This window comes from Amblyraja radiata, chromosome 14, assembly GCF_010909765.2.
Source record: "Amblyraja radiata isolate CabotCenter1 chromosome 14, sAmbRad1.1.pri, whole genome shotgun sequence".
Lineage (NCBI taxonomy): Eukaryota > Metazoa > Chordata > Chondrichthyes > Rajiformes > Rajidae > Amblyraja > Amblyraja radiata.
The window spans coordinates 48,393,494-48,414,564 of record NC_045969.1 but is presented as its reverse complement, the minus strand read 5'-3'; the positions used below and the strand labels follow the sequence as shown (position 1 = coordinate 48,414,564).

At 43.5% G+C, this 21,071-nt stretch overlaps 1 protein-coding gene across 2 annotated transcripts in view; it reads right to left on the bottom strand.

The window, feature by feature from the left end:
* drd3 (dopamine receptor D3) overlaps window positions 1-18,279 on the bottom strand; it is a 45,619-nt gene extending 27,340 nt beyond the window's left edge. The window contains exons 1-3 of one of the 2 annotated variants that reach the window (XM_033033288.1): window positions 18,007-18,279; window positions 16,282-16,466; window positions 2,663-2,784 (exon numbers count right to left, since the gene is read on the bottom strand). The gene's annotated coding sequence lies outside the window, so the exon portion shown is untranslated. The remainder of the gene's footprint in view (window positions 1-2,662; window positions 2,785-16,281; window positions 16,467-18,006) is intronic. The other variant, XM_033033290.1, reaches the window with a different exon arrangement.
* Between the last annotated feature and the right edge of the window lie 2,792 nt (window positions 18,280-21,071).

Sequence of the window (21,071 nt, the reverse complement as noted above, 5' to 3'; positions counted from 1 at the left end):
GGTCACCCTTCTAAATTCCAGTAAATACAGGCCCAGTGTCTTCAAATGCTCATCATATGTTAACCCACTCATCCCTGGGATCTTTGTCGTAAACTTCCTCTGGATCCACCCTAACACCAAAGATCCTATAGCGGAACAAGATGGATTACTCTCACGCAAACGTGTAGTACGCTCATGGGCGGATTCATGGGCGATTTTATGACTCATTTTAGCAACATTGTGTTTATCTGCACTGATTCTTCCATATTGTGTGCTATCTGTTTAATGACAAGCATCACTGGCAAATATCACAGGTTCCCTGCACTAAATCCTACAATTTGTGGCCCCAGGAAATGCAGTGATGGCAGCCTGACCATGGGATCCACACTGGTGGCTCCAAAGCATTGGGGAGAGAGTCCATTTCCCAACACTCTGCATTAACTTTACCTCAGCCCAAAGAGAAACTCCCCCCATCCCTCCCCCACCCAAGTTGTACCACTTCAGCCGTCTTGTTGAGTCTCATTGAAAGTACTCGTTCTCACCTAGGCCACAGCAAACAATGGTCTGTTTCCTTTATCAACGTTACTTTTTTCCATATCTTTCATTCATTTGTTCTACATCTGTCTACATCACCGTCTATATCTCTCATTTCCCTTTCCCCTAACTCTCAGTGTGAAGAAGGGTCTCGATCCGAAACATCACCTATTCCTTTTCTCCAGAGATGCCGTCGGACCCGCTGAGTTACTCCAGCTTTTTGTGTCTAACTTCGGTTGAAACCAGCATCTGCAGTTCCTTCCCTCACATATTTGAAGCTTGAAACTCACAGAGGGAAGCTCATAGTTTAAATAAGCAAGCTGTACAGCACTAATAAGGAAGGAAACATCGCTGCAAATTGAGAGGAAATCCTTGTGGGAAAAAATGCAGTATTTACTTGTTGTATAGGTGGTTGGACAAAAAAGATGGACTGTGAGTCATGGAAATTGTGGCTTGAGCAGAGAGACAAAGAGACACTGATGCAATCATAAAGAAAGCACATCAGCGCCTCTACTTCCTGAGAAGATTACAGAGAGTCGTTATGTCAAGGAGGACTCTCTCTAACTTCTACAGGTGCACAGTAGAGAGCTCATGCTGACTGGTTGCATCGTGGCTTGGTTCGGAAACTTGAGCGCCCTGGAGCAGAAAAGACTACAAAAGTAGTAAACACTGCCCAGTCCATCATCGGCTCTGACCTCCCTTCCATCGAGGGGATCTATCACAGTCGCTGCCTCAAAAAGGCTGGCAGCATCATCAAGGACCCACACCATCCGGGCCATACACTCATCTCCCCACTACCTTCAGGTAGAAGGTACAGGAGCCTGAAGACTGCAACGACCAGGTTCAGGAATAGCTGCTTCCCCACAGCCATCAGGCTATTAAACTCGGCTCGGACAAAACACTGAACATTATTAGCCCATTATCTGTTTATTTGCATTATCAGTTTAATTATTAATGTGTGTTTATATTTATGTGATGGTATATGGACACACTGATCTGTTCTGTATTCGTGCCTACTATGTTCCGGTGTGCTAAAGCAAAGCAAGAATTTTATTGTCCTATCAGGGACACATGACAATAAACTCTCTTGAATCTCTTGATCATGAATTGATTTTCATCAGATGAACCGAGGAGCAAGGAAGGAGGTTTTCAATATGTGAGATATTAAGTTGTGCTTTATTTTCCCATTGATGGCTACTGATGTACAGACAAGAATAATCACTTAAACTGTAACCCTTGCAGACTGAACTTCAATGCGGTAATACTATTGTTAAATTGCAATTCACACTTTCCCAGTATTGTTACCCATTGACTTCATTCACTAACTGTACATTCCAATATTTGCTGCACACTCTAACGTTATTCGCTGTATAACTTCCATTTCCCTCACCTCTCATCCTCCATTCACAATCTAAATTCACTTCCATGACATAATTGCACGAATCCCTGGTATCTGCACTAACGGATAAATGATCGTTCAAGGGACCTTGGAAAGTGGGGAGAGTAAATAAAATGAGATTAGTGTAAAATCTGCATAAATAGTTATTTGATGGTGAATGCAAACTGGATGGGTGAAACAGCCAGTCACTCTATGACATGGGCCTGGAATCTAGAGGGATTTCAAGTGCCCTTTTAACCTCATCCACAAGGCAGGAACCCTGCTGGATCTGATAACATGATGATATTCTCCACTGATTCAAGGCCCGGCTGCCAGTGACAGCAATGTTATTCCAAGCCCATTAATTTCCTGATTAATCTAAAAATATTCCTTACCTGTACACTATGATTCCTAAGACAATGACTGAACAGAGACAGAATGATGAATTTGTGCTTTCTTCTAGATCTTTCCGTGCTCTGTTCTGACATTAATGGGTTGCGAATGTCTTGGTGCTTTATATTTAACAACATTTATGAGCAATTGGATCCGATGTTTAAATTGATGTCTGGTAATGATATATCTAATGTGGTTGGAAGTAGATTTGTAATTCTGATGTAGAGTGACACCACTGAAAAAAATAATATACATTTAAAGTTTCCCACAGTTGCCCTAAAGATAATAGTCATTGACATAATTGTTCTGAATCGAGCAACTATTAAATTGGTTATTGCGGACATTTTAGAGACATGGAATAATAGTATTATAACTCACCACAATTCTGGTTGTTTCCTAGAACAATGAACACCAATGATGAGAAAGTGATTTGGAATTTTCTGATGCAAAATATGCAGGACATTAGATCAGTGACTTTTGAGTGTTTGATCTGCCTTGACCTGTAAATAGTAAACCGTGAAGAGAATTTTATGATTAAAACATCTTCAAAACTACCCATATACTAGTGGGACAGTGACTCCGTTACTAGAACTGCTGCCCCCACAGCTCTAGGGTGCGATTCTGACCTTAGGTGCTGTCTATGTGGAGCTTGCATGTTTCCTCTGGGGGGCCAGTTTCCTCCCATCTCCCAAAGATGTCCAGGTTGGCAGGTTAATTGGCCCCTGTAAATTGCCCCTTGCGCGGGGTTGTAGGTAGAATCCGGGGAAGTTGAAGAAAATGTAGGTAGGATAAAATGGAGTTGATTTGTGCAAACAGCACTTGATGGTCACTCATTTAAGCCCCTGTCCCACTTACGTGTCCTTGGCATGCAAATTACGCGACCTCGTGGTCGCGTTGAGTCGCGACGGTCCCGCAAAGGTCGCTCGCGATTTCATGTGCCCGCACAGCCATCTGGAGAGCGTGACGTCATCTGAAGATGGACGCAAAATGCTGGAGTAACTCAGCGGGACCGGCAGCATCTCTGGAGAGAAGGAATGGGTGATGTTTTGGGTCGAGACTCTTCTTCAGTCTGAAAGAAGGGTCTTAACCCGAAACATCACCCATTGCTTTTCTCCAGAGGTGCTGCTGGTCCCGCTGAGTTACTCCTGCATTTTGTGTCTATCTTCAATTTTCTTGGCCCCGCTCTGGGAGTAGAAGTGGGGGACCTTGTATCATATACAAGAAATTATTTGGAAAGTGAAGGACATATGTTTCATTCTGTACCCCATGGGGGAGCTATACCTTTCATGAAGTAAAATAGTGTCTGTAGACTTTGAAATTCCTTCCATATCTGTTTCTGAATTGTGGATGATGCTGACTTGTTTGCTTCCCTCTTTTCAGACAGTCGAAGATGAAATAACTGGGAGGTCTAAACAAGAATATTAGAAATACACGCAGGGACAGGCCATTCAGCTTTCTTGTCTACTCTTGTATACAATACAATTATGCTGATCCTTTATCTCTCCAACATTTCCCTCACTAGCCTCTATCCTGAATTTGCCTAATTTAAAAAAAACCCTAACCTTTCTGTCTTGAACATATTCAGTGGCTGAACCTAAACAATGGACCTGGGTGAAGAATTCCAGAGATTCACCACCGTCTGGCTAGGAAATATTTTTTCACCCCAGTCCAATCCATTTTTTTTGGGACTGTGAACACAGATGGGGGAAACATTATCTCTACATCCATCCCAAAGTATGTTTGTATGCAATTAACTCATTCTTCTCTAGTTCCATTCAGTTTAATCACTCAAAGTAAAGGGCCTGTCCCACTTGGACGACCTAATCCGCGAGTTTAGAAGACCCTAGACGAGTTGAAAAAAATGTGAAGGTCGTGTTGACTCGCCAAAGTAAAAGACCTCCTACGACTATATCTACGACCTCCTACGACCCCCCTCGACCTCAGTCTTCCACACCTAAGACCAACTATGAGTGGAAAATGATCACATGATAAAATGATGTCATGTTTGCATTTTTTCTCGGGTCAGTTACCGACCTACGACTACATACAACTACCTACGACTATCAACGACTACCATCACGACCTACTACGACCTACCTACGAGTAAAAAGTAGCAATTTTTTACATGCCAACCTTTTTTTTACTCGTGGACATTTTGTATCAGGCTGGAAAAAACACCGCGACCTACTTGAGGCCACCAGTACGCGGAGACCACTCACGAGCATGAGGAAGAGTTACGAAGACCTCCTACGACCTCGTGGCGACCATGCTGTGAGTATGTCAAGCGCAAACTCGGCAGAGGTCGCCAATTAGGTCATGAAAGTGGGACTGGGGCTTTACTTAACAACACTCCTACTCATCCATCCAGATTCCATAAATCACTGAGGTAAAAAAATTTTGCACCACCTCTATTGAAAATATTTCCTTCCTTAGTTGGTGGAACCAAAATGTTCGCTACATTCTTGATAGGGTCCTATATAAATGTGCTAACATGTGTTTTTAATCTTGCACTCAATTCCTTTTCCAATAAAAGCCAACATGCCAATAGCCTTAGAAATTGACTGAGGTACCTGAACATTAGTTCTAAATGATTCAAAGAATATTCAAATCCCTTTGAACACACTTTTAAATATTTGAACATTTAAAACAAAATCTGTGTCTCTTGGGCATTAATTTAGACTATCTAAATTGTCTGTGAAACATCTGTGTCACTCTCACAACCCACATCACCACTCAGCTGGGTATTATCAGCAAGCTTGCATATATTACACATGACCCATCATCTGCATCATTAAAGGTAGACAAAAATGATGGAGAAACTCAACGGGTGAGGCAGCACCTGCTGAGTTTCTCCAGCATTTTTATCCACGTTCGATTTTTCCAGCATCTGCAGTTTTTTCTTAAACATCTGCATCATTAATATAACTTGTGAACAGCTGAGGTCCCAGCAGTGATTCTTTGGGGCATCACACTTATCACAGTCTACTAAATTGATTAGGACCCAAAATGTCCTACTCTCTAGTCTGTCGATTTACTAAATTCCAGTCCCCCTTTACTAATGATGTACCCGTCCATATGCTTTTTATATATTACTAGTCTAAGTGGGACCCGTTGGGTCTCTGTCACACCGGAGGCTTGGACCCCAATGCGATATTCCACCGCTCACCTATAGCCCCCAACAGCTCATTTCCCATCATCCCCAGCACTCTCTCCCCCGCCTCTTCACCCTCCCTCTTCTTTCCCCTCTTCTCCTCCCCTCCCCAATCCCTCCCACACTTCTTTCTCCCTCTCATTTCTCCTACCCTCAGTCACTCCCTCCCTCCCTCCCTCCATAACTCCCCTCCCCTCCCTCCCCCCCTCCTCTCCCTCTATCCCCTCACTCTCCCTCCCCATAATCTCTCGGTTGCCGCTCCTTGTGTGCCCCGGAGGAGCATCAGCCGTCGGCGCCGATCCTTGGCTCGGCCCAGAAGCACCAGCAGCTACGGCTGCGCCGGCGTGTGGGCGGGGGGGGGGGGGGGGGAGGGGGGGGGGGAGAGCTTGGAGAAGAGACGGGGAAGAGCCATGGGGAAGAGGAGGATATCACGGGAGAGGGTGGCAGGAGCCAGCGAAGGGGCCAGAGGTGAAGGGGCTGGAACTGCGGGGTGTAGTGATGATGGTGCGTTTGGGAAACACTGGACGCTCTCCTCCGCCGGGATCAGATTCTCCGCTTTCCATTTCATGACATCTCCGCGCTGCTTCCGGTCCCTCCAAAAATTGTGTCCGGATGGAGACTTCCGCCGACCACCCACAGCGTCCCTCAGCTCCAGTAAAGGCGCGATGGCGCAGGAAGGGGCGGACCGTCCTCCAGAGTGACAGGTGAAAAGATCAATCCGTACAGCGCTGACTGGCAGGAAAGGAGATCGATCTGCGCACGCGCAGTTTTTAAGATTTTTAAACCTCACTAACTTTTACAATATACCACCGATCGGAACCAAACGTTGCACTCGCAGCACAGGAGAATGGTGAGTAAGCTGGCGAAAGATAGCGCTATCGCGTACCGTTTTTGCGCAAATCGATAAACCGCGCAAACTGGAAGAGTACAAGGTCGGGTTTTAGTTATGTATAGATTATTGTATCTGCTGAACTACTTTCTTTGTCAGTTCATTCTATATACTGAACATCATCTGTGTGAAAACGTTATCCCTCAGGTTCCTATTAAATATTTCCCCTCTTATGTAAAATATATGCCCTTAGACTGTGCATTCACCCTGTCTTTTCCCCTCATGATTTTATACACCACCAAAAGAGCACCCCAAAGCCTCCTGCACTCTAAGGAATAAAGTCCTAGCCTGCCCAACTTCTCCCTATGGCTCAGGCTCTTGAGTCCAAGCATCACCCTTGTAAATCTTCTCTGCACTCCTTTCAGCTTAATGGCATTTTTCCTATGGCAGGAAGATCAAAACTGAACGATACTCCAACTACACCTCACCAACATCTTGTACAACTGTAACATAACGTCCCAACTTCTAGAGACATAAGGAACTGCCGGTGCTGTGTAACAAAAAAAGACACAAAGTGCTGGAGTAACAGGGGGTCATGCATCAACTATAGAGAACATCATTAGATGATATTGCAGGTTGGGACCAATCCCGACCGGAAAGTACTGAGGGAGGAGGGGTGGTGTGGTTTGGGTGGGAAGAGATTAGGGAACAAAGGAGTTGCAGAGCGAACTACAAAAGGCAGAAAGGGGTGGAGATAGGAACATGGGAGTGAGAGCAATACTGTGGGATACTGAGGTAAGGGATCCATCTATGACAGCAGGGGGGGAAACCACATTTACTAAAGAAAGAGGACATTTTGGATGTCCTATAATGGAAAGTCTCATCTTGGGAGCAAATGCAGCGGAGATCGAGGAGTTGAGAGTAGGGGATGATGTCTTTGCAAGAAGCAGGGTGGGAGAAAGTGGAGTCCAGATAACTGGGAATCGACAGATTTGTAGTAAATGTTAGTCAATAGTTTTTCCCTGTGATGGAAACAGGGAGATCTAGAAAGGTGTCCGAGATAGTTGCGGTGAATTTGAGGGCAGGATGGAAATTGGTGGTGAGGTTAATGAAATCCACAAGGTCTGCAGGTACAGTCGGCAACTCCGATGCAGTCGTTGATGTAGTGGAGAAAGAGTTTGGGGATGGTACTAGGGTACTCCTGAAATAAAGACTGTTCGGCGTAACCCACAAAATAGCAGGCATAGCTAGGGCCCATGCGAGCGCCCATGGAGAACCTTTACCTTGGAGAAAGTGAGAAGATTCATAATTGAGGTTGTTGAGGGTGAGGACAGGTTCTGCCAGGCCGAGAGGAGTGAAATTAATTGGCTCTCTGTTTGCGGAAGAACTGGAAATCCTTTCTGGTGGTGGTTGGAGATGCAAAGGGACCGGCCAACCATGGTAAAGATGAAGCAATGGGGGGCTAGACATTGAAAGCTATGCAAGAGTTGAATGGCATGTGAAGAGTTGAATGGCATTTTCAACCTGAGCCTCCAGTCAGGGAGGGTACCAGGTCTGTGGAAAACATCATGTCTCGTGCCGGTTCCCAAAGCAGGGCGGCCGACCGAGATCAACGACTACAGACCGGTGGCCCTTACATCCCATATCATGAAAACAATGGAGCGGCTACTCATTCGTCTCCTGAGACCACAAGTCCAGCACGCACTCGACCCACTACAGTTTGCATACCAGGAGAACATTGGGGTGGATGACGCAGTCCTCTACATGCTGCACCGGATCTACTCCTTTTTGGACAAACCCGGTGGCTATGTGAGGATTATGTTCTTCGACTTCTCAAGTGCGTTCAACACCATCCAACCCCTGATTCTGAATGACAAGCTTAAGAAGATGGGGGTGGATTCCACATTTATCTCCTGGATATACGACTACCTGACGGGTCGACCACAGTTTGTCAAGCTGGGGGACAGTGTCTCTGGCACAGTGGTGTGTAATGTTGGAGCCCCACAGGGAATGGTTCTGGCCCCGTTCCTCTTCACCCTGTATACAGCAGACTTTAACTGTAAGTCTGACACATGCCACGTACAGAAATATTCAGATGATACAGCGATTGTGGCATGTGTAAGGAACGGGCAGGAGGAGGAATACAGGAACTTGACCAGTGCCTTTTGTGCCTGGAGTGAAGAGAACTGTCTCATCCTGAACACAACTAAGACTAATAGGCCTTTCTCACAGGGCGACTTGACGCAAGATGTAACCAGAGTGAAGTGGTCGTGGTCTAGCACGATATCACATGATATAACGGGGGGTAGATAAAGAGTTCCCACGGGTACTTGGCATTTCTGTTATTTGTGCGAGTGACTTGTCCGTCTCCCGATCTTTCCCGTTAAATCTTGAATGAACATTGTGAACTATGAAGTGTTGTTAAATCATCACGTGGCACAAATGATGTCACTTTTTTTTAGACAAGCATTACAAGTACTTTGACACATTGACACATGTTCCATTGGCGATATTGAGACCACCTTTTTAAGAATGGATGTTTTACAGAGAGGTGTAAACATACTAGAAGCGATCGTTCCCTTCACATACAGAGAAAGTTATATGGCATCGCTAAAATCAATATGCATTCCGAGTATTAAATATAATCGTTTATACTCAATGTTAAACGATTACAGATCATAGAAATGTAGTGAGTCCAACGCGATTGTAAACGGCTTATACGGTCCAAATGGGAAAAGCCGGTTTGTGCCAAGTGTATCTGAGTGAGCCGCATACAGAAAACCACTGAAATCTCGAATTCACGAGTTCAGAATTTATAAACAAAGTACTTAGAGAATCATAGGAACAGAAAATAGGTCACATAATTTATATGATAAGTAACCACCATTCCAAAATCAAATAGTATCGAATCAAATGAGTTCAAAAGAGATGGACAAAGCTTGAAAATAATCAGAGGAAATTCCCTGAAACACTCAAATACATCAGTACCGGCAGTTGGTTCCCTAACTGTAGATCTATGCGTTGACAGAGGAAAGTTCTACAAAAGAAAACGAGCTACTTTCTGGGGAATTCCTGCGTCTTGGAAGGGCTTTGAAGAGTTTTTCCCACAATTAAACCAGCTTGTGCCAAATTACATTGGTATAACTCGTCAGACGCATTGTGGCAGCTGCGAACCCTCACAGTTTACATAAAGATAATAGCATCGATATTCGCCAAGGCAGCAACTTTGTTTATCTAAATGCCACTTTTAGTCTCCCGTTGATTTAATGAGTATTAGAAAAAAAATAGGACAAAATCACAGGTACATATTCTCTAAACGCTGGTGGCAATTCTACCGAAACTTACCAGACGTTGGAAATAAACACTTCATTTAAAAAGACCTCTTGAAGGCTGCAGATTGCTGGTGAGACACTTTTGGAATGCTCTTTTATATATAAACAGCCTGGAAGCTCCGTAGAGATCGTGTGGGCAGAGAACGACCAGCATGTCCATTCCAGATTACTCACCTTCTGTCCCCTCTGTCCAGCTTCCGGGTTCACCGTTCGCAGGAGTTCCCACGGTAAACGTAAGAGTTATTACGGATATCGCACTGGCCACTATGTCCATATAATGTTTCAATGTTCAACCACAAGTGTACGTCATTCTTGGAGAAATTCAAGCTTGCTTGAATTTTCTCCCGAGTCAACAAGTTACACGAGTACCTGCCGTTAGCGCCACGGTGGTCCACGGTGGTCCACGAATGCCGTACGGTTATCGTACGAGGTTCCCACGATGTTCAACTCTGGTTACCTCTTGTGTCAAGTCACCCCGTGAGAAAGGCCTATTAAGAGATGGTGGTTAACTTTGGCAGGTCCAAGCTCCCCCTTCAGCCGGTCAACGCTGCAGGGGCTGACATTGAGGTGGTGCAGACATATAAATACCTTGGAGTGCACCTGGATAACAAACTGGACTGGTCTGTCAACTGGTCTGTCAACTGTCTGTCTGACTCCCTCTACAAAAAAGGCCAGAGCAGACTCTTTTTCCTCAGAAGGCTCAAATCCTTCAATGTGTGTAATGAAATGCTGCACATGTTTTACAACACTGTGGTTGCAAGTGTTATTTTCTACGTTGTTGTCTGCTGGGGCAACAGCATTAGTGCAAAAAACAACAAGAAGCTGGTCAAACTGGTTAAACGAGCTAGCTCAGTGCTGGAGGGGAGAGTAGACTCTGGGATGGATGTGCTTGAGAGGCGTATGAGGCACAAGGTGCAGGTCATCCTGAAAAACCCCGGGCATCCCCTCCATTTAATTCTGGAGAGTCAAAAGAGCACTCGGAACAACAACCGGCTCCTCTCCCTGCCCTGTAGAACGGAGCGGTTCAGGAGATCCTTCACCCCTGCAGCCATTAGATTTTATAATTTGGACCGCTAGGCTGTAGGGGGATGCATTTTGCAATTTTTAATTTTTAATTGTTAATTATTGGTCTTTTTAAGTATTTATTGCTCTCAGGTAGTGTCCACATTGTATTCTATGTATTTTCTGTCTGCGTTCGTTTTGAATCTGTGGGTTTGTTGGTTGGGGGCTTCTGGACATCTGAATTTCCCTGAGGGGATCAATAAAGTATTTATTATTATTATTATTATTATTATTATTATTATTATTATTATTATTATTATTATTATTATTATTATTATTATTATTATTATTATTATTATTAAGTGTCTTGAATGTAGGTGGGAAGGGATTGTCCAAAGGGGGGGGGGGTTAGGATGGGATCAAGGTATGTGGAGATGAGCTCAGTGGGGCAGGAGCAGGCAGAAACAATGGGTCTGACAGGGCAGTCCTGTTTGTGGATTTTGGGGATAAGACAGAAGCGGGCAGTGCGGGTCTAGGGAACGATGAGGTTGGAGACTGTGGAGCGGAGATTGCCAGAGGAGATGAGATCAGAAATATTTAGAGAGATAATGGCCTGGTGTTCGTCTGTGACATATGGTCAAGGGGTAGGGATGAGGAAGTGTCTGAGAGCTGGCGCCTGGCCTCAGCACAAGACTACATGGATGTGGGGCATTATTTTTAAGAGCAGTAAATAAGCAGTGATCCACTCTCTTCCATTCCTGTTCATTACATAGTAAAAGTAAGAATACTTAGATAAGCATATTTCTGAAAAAGCGATGGCCATTATTGCTTCAAAATCCTACATTTCATAACTTTTGTCCTAATCGTACATTAACTTTAGTGTACACATGATTCTGAATCTTGCTTTATTACTATGATAAGTGCTTTGTCACCTATTTGTCAAAATGCATATCAGTGATGTGCAAATGCTTTGAAGGTTATTTAAGAACTGTGGCAATATTGATCTGGCAAATGCAAAAATATAACAAACCAGGAAATTCCAACTGTTTACAATGTATATATACTTTCAATTTTAATATTTTTAACTATATATTTCTTGCAGACTTGATAACCTTCTTGATAATCTTCTTGAATTTTGTAGGATTCAGAGATTCCAGGATGTATATTTTGGTATTCTCTTTAAAATGCCTTGCAGCAAAGTTTATACCTTTGATGAAATTGGTAATCTAAACAGAGGTCGGACATGATCGGTCTGACCTGCACAGGTTTCCATATTTGATACTGTTCCTGCTCTCTGCTTATGCTGATCTGTATTGTCACGAATGCATGGCCTTTATGAAGCAGACCTTTACCTAAAAATATATTTATGAATGTGATGCAATTTAACTAATCTACCTGAAAACTGATTTGCTGCAAACAACAAAGCATGTTTTATATGGGAGTGTGGATCACACGTGCTGAAAGACCTGATTTTAACTGAAAATAAACTAATGCTAATCTTAACGGAGAATAAATGACAAAATTATATAATGCAATATGTTAAATAATTGCTGAAGACCAATCTTTTTAATCAAATATGAAATATTTTCAATATTTAACCTTGCACCTGTGAAAAACAACTGTCTCTGCAAATAAAATCAAAAATATGCTCAAAAAGCATAGATGCTGCCATCTATGATCTTGAAGAGCTGTGGTCAAATTGGTGCGCAAGGTTGGTTTCCAATGAAATAAATTGGAAAAGATTGCAATGTATGATTAATTTTAAATTGAATTATTAAGATATTTGTCATATTAGTAAAGCAAGCGTTGTAATGTATCATTTTCAAAGAGATTCAGACAAAGACACAGATGGCTGGAGAACGTGGACAGGCTGACATTTCGGGTCGAGACCCTTCTTCAGACTGAGTCTCACTTAATAAACCAGGTGACTTGACAAAGCTACAACTGTCAACAAGTTCTAACAGAGCTGGGAAATACATTTTTCACCCAAGGAGAAACTATTTCATTCAGTCAGCATTTTATTTAATATTCTGTGTTAAACCTGTTTCTCACCAACTAGGAATATTCAGACTTAAATGTTTCCATAACTTAATTCTGTTAAATCTTGCAAAATTCCTTGATGAAATGACTCACTTTCAATATTGTAGGCTGCTTTATGCTTGGACTTGATGTTTTAGTAAAGTGCAGAGAACAACTTGGACGATTCCAAGACTGGCATCTCATTTATAACTAATTATCAAATTCGAATGAATCCATATATCTGGTTATAAAACTGGTGCTGTGATTCGTTTTTTTCACATGTGTGGTTTATTTCTGTAACAATTGCAGGTTTGTATAATTTAAAAGATTAAAGTTAGGATTATATAAAAAATGTTGTGTTGTGTGATTAATTTTTCCAGCATTTAAGTTCTACTTGGCTTCTGTACTGAATCACATTAAAAGTAGCGGCCAAGCTTTTTTTTGGCAACAAGAGAAGGAACAACAGAAATAATCTGCTGGCTGACACACCAGCATTCATCCTATAGTATTTTCCCTCGGGACATATATATATATATATATGTGGAAACCCCAGGAATCAGACAGTAATGGCACTGAAAGCAGCCTGTGCTCCCCATCCGGGTTGAGAAATACCTATTTAATCTTCCAGTTATTGGTCTGCTGCCCTATAGCTTATAGTCCATCTAGTGTTTCTGCAGGTGTGTTTTTTTAATGTGAGATGGATTTCTGTACCACCATCCTTTCAGGCAGGATTGATTCAGACTCTATCATTCCTTGGCTAAGAGGAATCCTTTCAATTCTTCTCAGTGACTTCAATGCACCATTGAGTGTACCAATGTACCAATCTAACAATGTACTAATGTAATCAACCCTTGCATCTCCCTCTCTCCCTCTCTCCATTCCTCCCCCACCCAAGTTGTACCAGCTTCATAGTCGGCTTGTTGAGTCTCATTGCCTATACAATGGCCTATTTCCTTTATCATCATTACTTTTTTGCATATCTTTCATTCATTTGTTTTATATTTCTCTGCATCACCTGACTCTCAGTCTGAAGAAGGGTCTCAACCCGAAATGTCACCTATTCCTTTTCTCCAGAGATGCTGTCTGACATGCTGAGTTACTCCAGCTTTTTGTGTCTATCTTCGGTTTAAACCAGCATCTAGTTCCTTCCTACCAATCTATATCTCCTAGTTACCGGCCTCTCTGTTAGAGGATACATCTCCTTTTTTCACCCTTGATAATTTTATGCACTTCATTTCAGTCTCCCATATGTCTTCCTATGTTCCAGCCTAACCAATCTTACCACATAACTGAACATGCCCAATCCATAGCATGATTCCTGTAAAATGCTTCTGTACCTTCTCTACCATTGCAACAACCTTTCCATTGTATGGTGGCCTGAACAGAATGCAGTGTTCAGACTGTGGCCTGAGTAATGTTTTATACAATTCCATTGTGATCAATGTCACCTCCTGGTCATATATTCTGTGCCTCAGCAAATGATGGAAAGTATCTTTGTGAACACAAAAGAGGCTTTTTATGCTGGAATCTCGAACACAAACAAAACGCTGGAAGAACTCAGTGGGACAAGCAAAGTCTGTGAAGGCAAAAGGTGTAAATAGGTGCGTCGAGTTGAGTCCCTGCATCAGGACTATGTCGGGGCTTGACACAAAATGTCAACTGACACCTTCTGCCTCTACAAATTAGTTGGGTGCTTTTTAACTGCCTTATCCACCAATTCCCGATGTTGGGGAAGTCCAGAACCAGGGGTCACGGTTTAAGAATAAGGGGTAAGCCTTAGAACGGAGATGAGGAAAAACTTTTTCACACAGAGGGGTGTGAATCTGTGGAATTCTCTGCCTCAGAAGTTAGTGAAGGCCAATTCTCTGGATGCTTTCAAGTGAGAGTTAGATAGAGCTCTTAAAGATAGCGGAGTCAGGGGATATGGGAAGAAGGCTGGAGCAGGATACTGATTGTGGATGATCAGCCATGATCATATTGAATGACGGTGCTGGCTCGAAGGGCTGAATGACCTACTCCTGCACCTATTGTCTATTGTCTAAGATTGTTAAATATTTTCTCAAAGGCATCTTTGCTCTTGTAAACTTTTAAGTATGTTGCCATTTATTGTATGGGCCAATGCCTTAATTTTCCAAACACAATCATTCATAGAGACACAAGGAACTGCAGATGCTAGTTTACAGAAAAAGAACAAAGTGCTGAAGTAACTCACAGGGTCAGGTCACATCTCTGAAGGTCTGAAGAAGGGTCCTGACCCAACATGTCACCTATCAATGTCCTCCATCCTCCACTAATAATAATAATAATAATAATAATAATAATAATAATAATAATAATAATAATAATAATAATAATAATAAATACTTTATTGATCCCCTCAGGGAAATTCAGATGTCCAGAAGCCCCCAACCAACAAACCCACAGATTCAAAACGAACGCAGACAGAAAATACATAGAATACAATGTGGACACTACCTGAGAGCAATAAATACTTAAAAAGACCAATAATTAACAATTAAAAATTAAAAATTGCAAAATGCATCCCCCTACAGCCTAGCGGTCCGAATTATAAAATCTAATGGCTGCAGGGGTGAAGGATCTCCTGAACCGCTCCGTTCTACAGGGCAGGGAGAGGAGCCGGTTGTTGTTCTGAGTGATCTTTTGACTCTCCAGAATTACATGGAGGGGATGCCCAGGGTTTTTCAGGATGACCTGCACCTTGTGCCTCATACGCCTCTCAAGCACATCCACCCCAGAGTCTACTCTCCCCTCCAGCACTGAGCTAGCTCGTTTAACCAGTTTGACCAGCTTCTTGTTGTTTTGCTGATGCTGCCTCACCCATTGAATTGCTCCAACACTTATTTTTCTTGCATTAACGGACGGGTCAGTAACTAAGCGACTTCAAGGGGCATCCCAGTCTGGGCAGGTCCAGTCTGGTGCTGGGAGTTGAGTCACGTTGGGCCACTTTAATTGAGTTGCTTGCCTAATCATCTTGGGCTACCACTTCCAGCAACAGTCGTGGCAACCCCTGATCAGAACTCATAGGCACCCCCACCACCTGCTATGTCAACCTTCATATTTTTCCATCTCCAATCCTTCATCCTCTTCCTTTTCTTCTGGCCTCGCACCACCATGGTCTTCTGGACCCAGTCCCAACCCTGGACACCCCTTTGCACACACCTTGAGCCCACACCTGGACTATTGTGTGCAGTTTAGGTCCCCAAATTTTGAGGAAGGACATTCTTGCTATTGAGGGTGTGCAGCGTAGGTTCACGAGGTTAATTTTCGGGATGGCGGGACTGTCATATGTTGATAGAATGGAGCGGCTTGTATACTCTGCAATTTAAAAGGATGAGAGGGGATCTTATTGAAACATATAAGATTATTAAGGGATTGGACACGCTAGAGGCAGGAAGCATGGTGAGAAGGCAAGAACAGGGTACTGAATGTGGATGATCAGCCATGAACACAGTGAATGGCTTGAAGGGCCGAATGGCATACTCCTGCACCTATTGTCTATTGCACCTCACCATTGCAGTAGGTCAACCCTGTGCACCCCCAATAAACACTTACTGGTCTGCTATGTCCACAATGCCAGTTATGAATATTTTTTGTTCGTTTAGCAAAACTCAACTGTTTAGAATTAGATGAATGAAAACTGTACCTTGCAGTTGCTCTCTCTGTTATTTTCTGGAAGTAGTTGCCCACAATTATCAGATGTGGCTATTGTTTCAACAATGTGACTGCTGTTCACGATTGCCAATCAACCTCACTGCACCAGAAAATAACTCACTGCATGTATCAGATAACCCAGGAAATGCTGGATGCATTCAGCAAGGCAGGCTGCATCTGTGGAAAGAGAAACATATTTCACTTTCGTGATCCCTCATCAGAAGTGGGATTCAGAGACTTTCTTTCTCAGTTCTCAGTTCTGATGAAGGGTTTTCGACCTAATATGTTGACAATTTATCTTTCCACGGATGCTGCCGAGTTTTGTTTCCCAGCATTTTCTGTTTTCTTGAATGTTACATTTCTAGAGTGTACACCCCCCCCCCTCCCCCCTCACCACTCGTTTTCTATTAGAAGGGTTACTTCTTCAGCTGTGGTAGTTCTAGATCTTTAACAATGCCATCTACTTTTTTTTTCATTTAAATTATTTTTCCAAATCCTTTCCATAATCTAATTTCTCAACCCCTCGTATTATTTCTCTGACGCTACATGCACGCATTCCACCTCCTTTTCTCTTTATTTTCTTCAGTTAATGGGACATTGGTGGCATCGATGATCTTGTTTTCTTTGCCAAGCTGTTATAGGTTTGCACTTTTAACAACTGTGGCAACAACCGTTTTCAAAAAGCGGTCTAATTTGAGCTGCCGGACTGTATGAGACCATACGGAACCGTCTTCTCAGATTTAAAGAATGAATCAAGTTTCACAGAATATTGCAGAAAAATTCCTCGTTTCCGCGCCGACACTTAACACTAATTGCATTTAAAAAAGAAATTCCTTACATTCCCACCAACCCCTCAGATTTTACCCCTTTATTTACAATTTACAAAGGCCAATTAACTTACAAACATTACACGTCTTTGCAACAGCATCCGAAGCCGGGATTGAACCTGGGTCCCTGGCGCTGCGAGGCAGCGGCTTTTGTCTCTGTGCCGCTCAAGTGGCTTCCACGGGTTAACACATGACTCAACACGGGTTAATCTACGATTATTGATAGACTTCCCTTTAAAACGATCAACAAATAGGCTACCAATGTATTAGTAAAGTCCTGACCGGAGACTCGTCTTTCCATTCTCTCCCCAGATTGACATAAAAAGCTGGAGTAAGTCAACGGGTCAGACTCAGACAGCATCTCCGGAGAAAAGGAACAGGCGGACTGAAGAAGAGTAACCCGCTGAGTTACTCCAGCTTTCCGTGTTTATCTTCGGTTTCAACCATTATCCGCAGTTCCTTCCTACACATTCTCCCCCCATATGTTGCCTGACCTCCTGAAGTCCTCTCTAGCACTTTGTGTTTTGTTCATTGTATAGACTAAGGGATGCATTAGTATAGTTGGGTGCCTATGAAAAGTAATCTATTTGCTTCTTCATTTGGTCGACCTGACCTTGTTGGACGTTACGTTTGCCACTGATGATAGAAAACACACTATCACTTTTCGAGTTCTAATAAAATATTAAAATCCTGTAAACTTGATCGTTCTCGCTTGTACAAACCCGCGTACAAGGACAAACGTATAATTTCTAAAGTGAAGACAATATAAGGCGCGATTAACAGTGGTTTTCGAAACCAATGAGAATAATAATTGGGAACCGGTTCTCTCACATTTATCTGGCGATAAAGGATTAGGGCGGTAAAAATACTTTAAGATTCTGAGTCCTTACCATGCAAAAAACGAACGGCCAGTCGCAAGTCCCCAGGGCTGTCAGCGCCGCTCTTCAGCGCAATAATAAATCCCGAAGCACCCCCGGTTCTTTCACTTCAGCACCTAGTTCGCCAGATATGCCCCGGGAGCATAAGGTCTAACCCGTGGTAATAGCCGGAGTCGTGTCGCTCATCGTGGCTCAGACCTGACTGGACGCCTGGCCAGCCGTCTCTCTGTAGGGTGAAGCCTGCAAGGAGCCAACTGTTAGCTGGCTGTGAATGAGAGCAGCGGATGCAACCAAAGATCCTGGCTGTGAATGAGATCTTTGGATGCAACGATGAAGAGAGGGGGAGAGAGAAAGGAAGGGGAGGGGGTTGTGTGTGTGTGTGTGAATCAAGGGGAGGGGGGGGGGGGGGGGGGGGGGGGGAGAAAGGAAATTGATACACCTGATCGAAAGGATAATCGAGCACATTCAATGGGAACTGCCAAAAGAAAATATGATAAATTATGAAAATTGCAACGCAGTCAGGAAAAAAGTAGTGAAATCAGGACCAGACTCGATGGACCCAATGGTCTCTCCATGCTGCTAGTTTCAAAGATTGTCGCAAAGAAACAGATCCTAACATTAGAACTTTGAAATTCGTGACATTTTTTCTCTCAAAAATGTGCCACGAAAAAAGTGTACCTCTATCCACCTATCATCACAGAAAAGTCCGGAATTGGTGAACTTTTTGCCCAACAGTGTTGAAATTCCTTTTAGCCTGTTCTAATGAAGGTGTAGACAAAAGGAATAGCAGATGCTGTTTTACAAAAAGAGTCACAAAGTGCTGGAGTGTGCAGTGGATCAGGCAGCATCTCTGGAGAACATGGACAGGTGATGATGTTTCAAGATCAAGTACCCTTCTTCAGACGGATTGTAATGGGCTTGGGTGAAGAAAACTAGAAGACGGATAGGGTAGGACAAAAGCTGGCAAGTGGTAGGTGGATACAGGTAGAGTGTTGTGATCAAAAAACATCCTTAATGGGCTGTCCCACTGCGGCGACCTAATCTGCGAGTTTAGAAAAGTTTTCCCTCGACTCAAACTCGCAGCATGGTTTACACATGGTCCTAGGAGGTCCTATGAAGTCACTGGAACTCTCCTTCATGCTCGAGGGAAGTTCTCGCATACTCGCGGCCTTAGCTAGGTCGCGGAAAATTTTTCAGCATGTTGAAAAATTTTCCGTGAGTAAAAATTGGTCGGCATGGTTCTTTTTCACTCGTAGTGCAGCGGAGTGGGGTCGCTACGTAGTTACAGGCAGTCGAGGGCAGCCGTAGGCAATCTCCTTCACTGACCAGTCACTTTAATTGGCTCATTGGAGTTTTCAGGACCAAGGAAAACTGCCCGGTAGGTTAAATGCCAGCTAAACTTTATTAAATGTTGTCTGACTTCTTAAAAGTGTCTCCACTCCTTCTCCCCCCTTCTCCCCCCCTTCTCTCTCCTTCTCTCCCCCTCCCTCCCCTTCTCTCCCCCCCTCCCCCCCAGCGCGCTCGCTAAAGAACTTACCGTTACTGTGCAGCCGTCTTTTACCTTCCTCTTCATCGCGGGTGTGAATTTCAGACAGCGTTTCCCCGCTTTCCCTGGCCCCCGTCTTTGCGATGTGTTTGTGTGTATGCGGTTGGCCGATCCAGCTCGCGGTTTCATCGCTGACGGTTGATCCAGCTCGAGGTTTTCCAGGCGAGTGCCCTCGAGCTTGAAGGTCGAAGACACTCTTCTGAACTCGCGGATTAGGTCGCCGCAGTGGGACAGCCCCTTTACCTCTATCCACCTATCATTTGTTAGGCTTTGTCTTGCTCCCACCTCCCTTCCAGCTTCCTCCACCCCTCTCCCCCACCACACCCAGTCTGAAGAAGGATCTTCACCCGGAACATCTCCTATCCATGTTCTCCAGAGATGTTGCTTGACCCGCTGAGTTACTCCAGCACTTTGTGTCTTCTGTTGAACATACTTCATTGCACCAGGCAATATCCTTCATTCATTTCCTCTCTCTCTCCATTGTGTTGCATCTCATTATTTTACTCTCTGTTCATCCTTTCCTGTCTGTTGCTGTTAGGGAATTAATCCTAGTAGATGTGATTCAATAACATAGGATTACATCATCAACATACAATACCAAGCAACACCAGTCTCATTGTATTGTCTCCGGATTAATTATTGTTGCCTTTAAGTATGTTACTGCATTTAATTGTAAAAGGGATTGGGCCCCCCAAAGAGCAAATGTGAACAGGGAATACTCTCAGGCAATGGTGCAGAACAAGAACTATTGATGCAAAAACAGCTGTAACACTGAGCTCATGAAATAAGCTTCCAACAAGAACTAGCTGCACAGTGCTAATATGTGCATGAGTAATAGTCTGTGGCACTGTGCTCAACAGGCCACCTCCTTTTCTGGAAGGGCAAAGGAGCACAGAACAGGAATGAACAGCTGCATTTGGGAAGACTTTGACATTCATGGGGCAATGTAGGGAGAGATCGGAGCAGAGCCACGATCATCTTCCTGGCTTTCATTCACCCATTCCTCCACTAACTCAAGCTTGAAGTCAGATACCAAACACAGAATAACGCCAGTATAACATTACTTTGGCTGTATTTTATATAAGCGTTCTAACCTGCCTCTCTTCCAGTCCTAATTACGGCAATAAAGATTGTGGCTAAACTTTCAGTGCCTAAGAAGAAGACTGAACTGCTTGTTATGTGGAACATACTGCCTGAAATGATACTCTTACAACATTTTGAAAGTAACTGGCAGAGTATCTATTTTGCCAAATGCTAGTACATGTAATTAGTATAGAAGGCTATTTTTCTGTCTGAAATGGTCTGGGCATGTTTCTCTGCTGTATGATGCTGGGCTCCATAACTTTAATCCAATGCCACTCACTTTTCCTGTTGAAAGCATATTCACTCAAGGGTATTTACATAGCTTTGAAAAACAAAACATAACTAAACTGCATATGTAGTGGGCGGTAGAGTTGCTGCCCTACAGTGATTACAGCGCCAGAGACCCGGGTTCAATCCTGACGATGAGTGCTGTCTGTACGGAGTTTGT